We start from the raw sequence: 6,000 nt of genomic DNA, 5'->3' as shown, positions 1-6,000 counted from the left end.
CTTTGGATCTCGTTTTTAGTCCCAAGGCAAAGTAAAAATTCAATTTCGGGTACCCTGAATCGAACCAGCCGAATCGAATCGGATCGAATCGGACCAGTCGAATCGGGCCAGCTCCTTCTTCTTCTTCTTTTTCTTCCCGCACGCATTTCCTCTTCTCCTCTCTCTGTCGTTTTCTCTCTCCTCCCTCACCCCCAAGCTGCGCCGCCGCCTCCCCAGCCTCCCCCCCTCGCCGGCGCGCCGCCCAGTGCCTCCCCACTACCGGCCGTCGCCCCAGGTGGGCGGAAAATGCGCGTAAACTCCTCCCCTGAGCGCACGATGCTTCAGCTTCCTGGCCGAAATTCGGTCGATCCGGCCACCAATTGGGCCGGGTCTTGTGTCAAACACCATCTACACCTCGAGAGCTTTCCATAGACACCAAGAACACCAAAATCCATTGAGCAGTTTGTCCAATTTTTGTCCGGAAAGTTTTAGCCCATTTTGATTTTTGTGCTAGATTTCTCGCAAACCGCGAACCCCACGAGGAACCCGAGAGTACCAGAGCGCTCCACTCGTCAAGAGCTTCGCGGCAATATAAATTTTGAAATTTTCTGACACCATTTTTCGGTGGATCCCATGAAACTTCGCAGTATTTTTCCGAGTATTAAATGAGCTTAGAAAATTTCAGAAAAATTTTATACTAACCCCCATGTTGTGGGCTTCGTATAAGTACCTTCAATTAGCTGAAATTCGACAGTTGTCCAGATCTGTGAATTTCTGGTCAGACAGATCGGCTATTGAAAAAGTCTTGAAATTGGATCGAGATTTTGGCTACCCCACCGTTGTTAGACGCATCGAGTGCGTTCCCAAGATCGGAATCGGCATAGGTAAAGCCGAACCTTGCTTTTCGTAATTTTCTTGTACTTAAATGGGATTAAAAATCCATAAAATATTCATGGTAGCTCAGAAAATTATGATTCTTTTTGCATTAGCCTAGTAATATTGCTAAAGACCGCGGGGCAAAGTTTTAGAATTTTTAGAGTTTATTTGGGTAGTTTTTGCAAAAAGGGTCAATTATAAGGACTAAACTGTAATTTTACATATTGTGATTAATGACTGTTTGGATGGGCCCAGGAGGGCCTGTGTGATATGATTGCGTTGTGGGTGTATGGTTGGTGGATATAGAAGTGTGTTTTAAACCCATTTGCAGGTTGGGTAGGTCCTAGGTATAGAGGAGACTCTGCCGGATTTTTGATACGACTTAGGACGTCTTTGGTCTTTTTCTTAGTTTATATTGAGTCAAATTTATTAAATGATTGCAATAAAATTATCAGATGAGTTGGGACAGCCTTCTTACTCCGCTCAGCCGCCACAGTGACTGCTGTCAAGTTTGTGAGTAAAATATTAATTTTAATTGTAATTTCGATATTATTATATGTTCAAGCATGCCCATGCATCACTTATATATATATATATATATATATATATATATATATATATATATATATATATATATATATATATATATCTATGTAGTTAAACTCTAGGCACATTTTATGTTGCATTCACAACTGTTAAAGTGCCATGGATATTGTTGTGGTAATTTGGAGCAGTGTGCGTGCGTGTGATGTGGTGTTGGCTATGGATAGGACGGGTAGACACGGCTTGAGATCTTCGTTGGGACCCGGTTCTTCGGGGTAGACACGGCTTGAGTTCTTCGCTGGGACCCCGATTTGGTTTATTAAGCGAAAGTCCAGCTTGAGTTCTTCACTGGCACAGGTTGGATTAAAGAGAGCTGTATAGGGGATCAACTCCCATATAATTGTGATTTCACATTACTGGGTGTGTGAGTGCTCCAAATTACCTTTTTGCTGTTATGATGTGAAAATATTGCTGATGTTGCATTTCACTCTACAGGGTGCATTAGCTTTAGATAGTTATAGAGATTATGGTTAAAATTGATATTTTACTCTCTGAGTCGAACGCCCACTCCTGTTCATTATTTTTCAGGTTACAGGAGGATTTTTGTTGTGGTTAACCTGCTTTTCTCCTTCGCAGGTGTTTATTAATGTTTGTGTAATTCTGTTAACTCCTAGAATTTCCACATGTGTTAGAAATATTTATTAATTTGGGGACTGTAATATAATTGTCATGTCGGACCTGTAAACTTATTATAATATGCATGTTTATTGGACTGGATGAGGGAGCTGAGCTCCCATTTATTATTATGATATTTGAGTATGTGGAGGGTGAGCTGAGCTCTCCAATTGATTATATATTGTGTTTACAGGTCGGGTAAGTCAAAAACTCCCCGTTGAAATGTCCACTTTATGGCCAGACTTTGTCCGGTTGAATTTTTGAAATTGGGCTCAAATGGGCCTTAGAGTTGGGTTAAGAAATAGTTAGGCTTACTACGGGCCTCGGAGATTTTAGGCTAGCCCAGGTCCTAGTGCCGGTCCAACCTTAGGCTCCAGATTCATAGGGAAAAATTGTCTAAAGTGTTGGCAAGAGTCTAATAGGAGTCACATGCAAAAAATAGGGTCCACATTCGTCTTGCATTATCATCTTTGCTTCTAGTTTCTGCTTCATATAATTATGTATAAATATGAGTCTATAGAGCTGTGTAACATGCTGTTTTGAACATTGTGGGCCAATGCTACTGAATTTTAGGAAAATGCGTAGAAGCTGAAGAGCTGCCACTGCACCAGAATCAGATGTGCCTGACGAGGTGACGGCACAAGATGAGGCGCCTGCCCCAAGGAGGCAGGGTAGGAGGCCTAGAGCTGCTCAAGTAGAGGAGCAGCCACCACCAGTTTAGGAATAGTCTTTTGTGGCACAGGGTCCCATGGACCCAATGGCAGCTACTCTAGCTGGGTTGCAGAGAACCATCGATATGATGGCACAGTATATGGTCCACCCTCCACAGTAGCAGCAGTCCACCGCACCAAGAGGGGAACCTTACAAACAGATAATCAATTTCAAGAAGTTGGTGCCTGGTACTTACGATGTGTCAGATGATGCATATCGGTTCTTGGATTCCTGCAGACAGGCAAGAACAGAGTTGCAGTTGACTGATAGAAGACTTATAGAGTGTATGCAGCATGTCATAGTGCCTATGCCTAGACAATAGATGAACGACTACATATTACCTCGAGTGGAAAGTTTGTCTTGGACCCAGTTTGTGGAACTGTTTATCAATCGGTTTGTACCAGAGAGTTTCAGAGATCAAAAGCAGTGGGCTTTTGAGGCCTTAAAGCAGAATGGCAGGTCTGTAGATGAATATGCTCTGCAATTTACAGGATCGAGCAGAATGCCCCTACTGAGAGCTACAGAAACTATGAAGGTGAAGAGATTCCTAAAGGGGCTTGACAGGAGGTATGCAAACCTGGCCATGATGTCTGATCAGTCTTTTGATGTGGTGGTTAATTGAGCCAGACAGATTGAGATTAGCTATGCTGTGGATGACAGCGGAAGGGCAAAGAAAAATAGAGCAGAGGGTTCTTCAGGTGTTCCCCACATGGGTGCTCCGGATAGCGGAGGCCAGAGTAATTACAAAGGAAGAAGTAGGAACAAAAAGAGTGGTTTTAGACACAAATCTCGAGGATTCAGACCAGGGTACGGATCTAGCAGTGGTCATAGTTCCGGATACAGCAGTTCTGGGTCTGGTTCAGGATCCTCCTTTGAACCTTGTGCACAGTGTGAAAGAAGACATTCAGGACCTTGTATGATGGGTTCAGGAGTATTCTTCAGATGTGGCCAACAAGGTCACTTTGCTAGGGAATGCCCCATGTTCAGCGAGCCACATATGGGGGTCACAGGGTTCTATTGCAAATGTTCCTTGTCAGTTGTATCCTGGTGCTTCCAGCATGGCAGGCAGCCAGTTCAGTGGCCAACAAGGCCGAGGACAAGGGGGACGTGGATTTGGAGGCAGATTAAGGGGTAGAAGTCAGTATCAGGGTTCTGCAACGCAGGGTAGGGGTCAAGCTCGGGTTTTCACCCTAAACGATCAGAATGCTTAGGCTTCCAATGCAGTTGTGGCAGGTATTCTTCTAGTCTGTTCCTATGAGGCTAGTGTTTTGATAGATCCGGGTGCTACGCACTCATTTGTCTCCCTTGTGTTTGCCATGAGATTGGGTAGAAACCCTATAACTTTAGAATGCCCTTTGTCTGTAGCTACCCCACTTAGTGACAATATAGATGTAGACATGGTTTTTTCCGGTAGCCCAGTAGTAGTGGACAGAAAGATCCTCCCAGCAGACTTGGTTCCTCTACTAGTAATAGATTTCGATGTAATTTTGGAGATGGATTGGTTGGCAACTCATTATGCCACTTTAGAATGCAGGAACAAAAAGGTGTATTTCCATATACCTGGTGTGGAAGAGTTTAGCTTTGATGGTGACAGGAGCGTGGCTCCATATAATTTGGTGTCAACAATTAATGCTAGAAAAATATTGAGGCATGGATGTCAAGGGTATTTAGCATTGGTAAGAGATACATCTGTAGAAGGTGTTAACATGGAAAATATTCCTGTTGTCAGAGAATTCATGGATGTCTTCCCTATGGAGCTTCTAGGGTTGCCACCAGGAAGGAAAATAGAGTTTTGCATTGATGTTGTGCCGGGTACAAACCCCATATCAATGCCGCCTTACAGGATGGCACCAGCAGAATTGAAAGAGCTAAAGGAGCAACTACAGGAGCTTTTGGACAAGGGTTTTATACGTTCGAGCACTTCACCTTGGGCCGCTCCTGTTCTATTTGTGAGAAAGAAAGATGGGTCATTTAGGTTGTGTATTGACTATAGACAGCTGAACAAGATGATTGTGAAGAACAAGTATCTACTTCCTCGGATCGATGATCTGTTTGATTAGCTCCAAGGGGCTAGATTCTTTTCCAAGATAGACCTGCGATCAGGCTACCATCAGTTGAGAATCAGGAATGAGGATGTGTCTAAAACAGTATTTAAGACAAGATATGGTCATTATGAGTTCTTGGTGATGTCTTTTGGACTCACTAATGCACCAGCAGCCTTCATGGACTTAATGAACAGGGTGTTTAGGCCATTCCTGGACCGTTTTGTTATCGTATTCATAGATGACATTTTGGTATACTCTCGGACTGAGGAAGAACACGTGTGGCACTTGAGGATGGTGTTGCAGACTTTGAGGGAGCACCAGCTATATGCCAAATTTTCAAAATGTGAATTTTGGCTGGCAAGTATCTCATTCTTGGGACATGTGGTTTCTAGTGAAGGCATTCAAGTAGATCCCAAGAAAATTGAAGCTATAACTGATTGGCTTAGGCCTATAACAGTCACCGAAGTGCAATGTTTTTTGGGTCTAGCTGGCTACTATAGGCGTTTTGTGCAAGATTTTTCCAGGATAGCAGCTCCCCTAACTAAGTTAACTCGGAAGAATATTCCATTCATTTGGACAGATGGCTGTGAGGAGAGTTTCCAGAAGCTTAAGGAGTGTCTAACCACTGCCCCGATGCTGACACAACTGATGAGTGGTGAAGGATATACCGTGTACTATGACACCTCCAGAGTTGGCTTAGGGCGTGTTTTGATGCAGAATGGAAAAGTAGTGGCTTATGCTTCAAGGCAACTGAAGAGGCATGAAGAGAATTACCCCACCCATGATTTGGAAATGGCTACTGTGGTCTTTGCACTAAAAATCTGGAGACACTACCTGTATAGTGAAGTGTGTGAGATATACACCGACTATAAGAGTTTGAAGTACATCTTCCAACAGAGGGATTTAAACTTGAGACAGAGGAGATGGATGGAGCTTCTGAAGGACTATGATTGCACCATCCAGTACCACCCTGGGAAGGCCAATGTAGTAGCAGATGCTTTGAGCAAAAAATCTCCTGGTAGCTTGGCGCAACTATCAGCAAAGAAGAGACCGTTGATTCAAGAAGTATATGAGTTGATGGATCAAGGTCTAATCCTAGATCTTTCAGATGAGGGGGTATTGTTGGCTTATTTTTCAGTGAAACCAGACCTGCGAGATAGAGTCAAAGTTT

This window comes from Hevea brasiliensis, chromosome 3 (genome assembly GCF_030052815.1).
Source record: "Hevea brasiliensis isolate MT/VB/25A 57/8 chromosome 3, ASM3005281v1, whole genome shotgun sequence".
NCBI lineage: Eukaryota > Viridiplantae > Streptophyta > Magnoliopsida > Malpighiales > Euphorbiaceae > Hevea > Hevea brasiliensis.
This window is presented reverse-complemented; position numbering follows the sequence as displayed.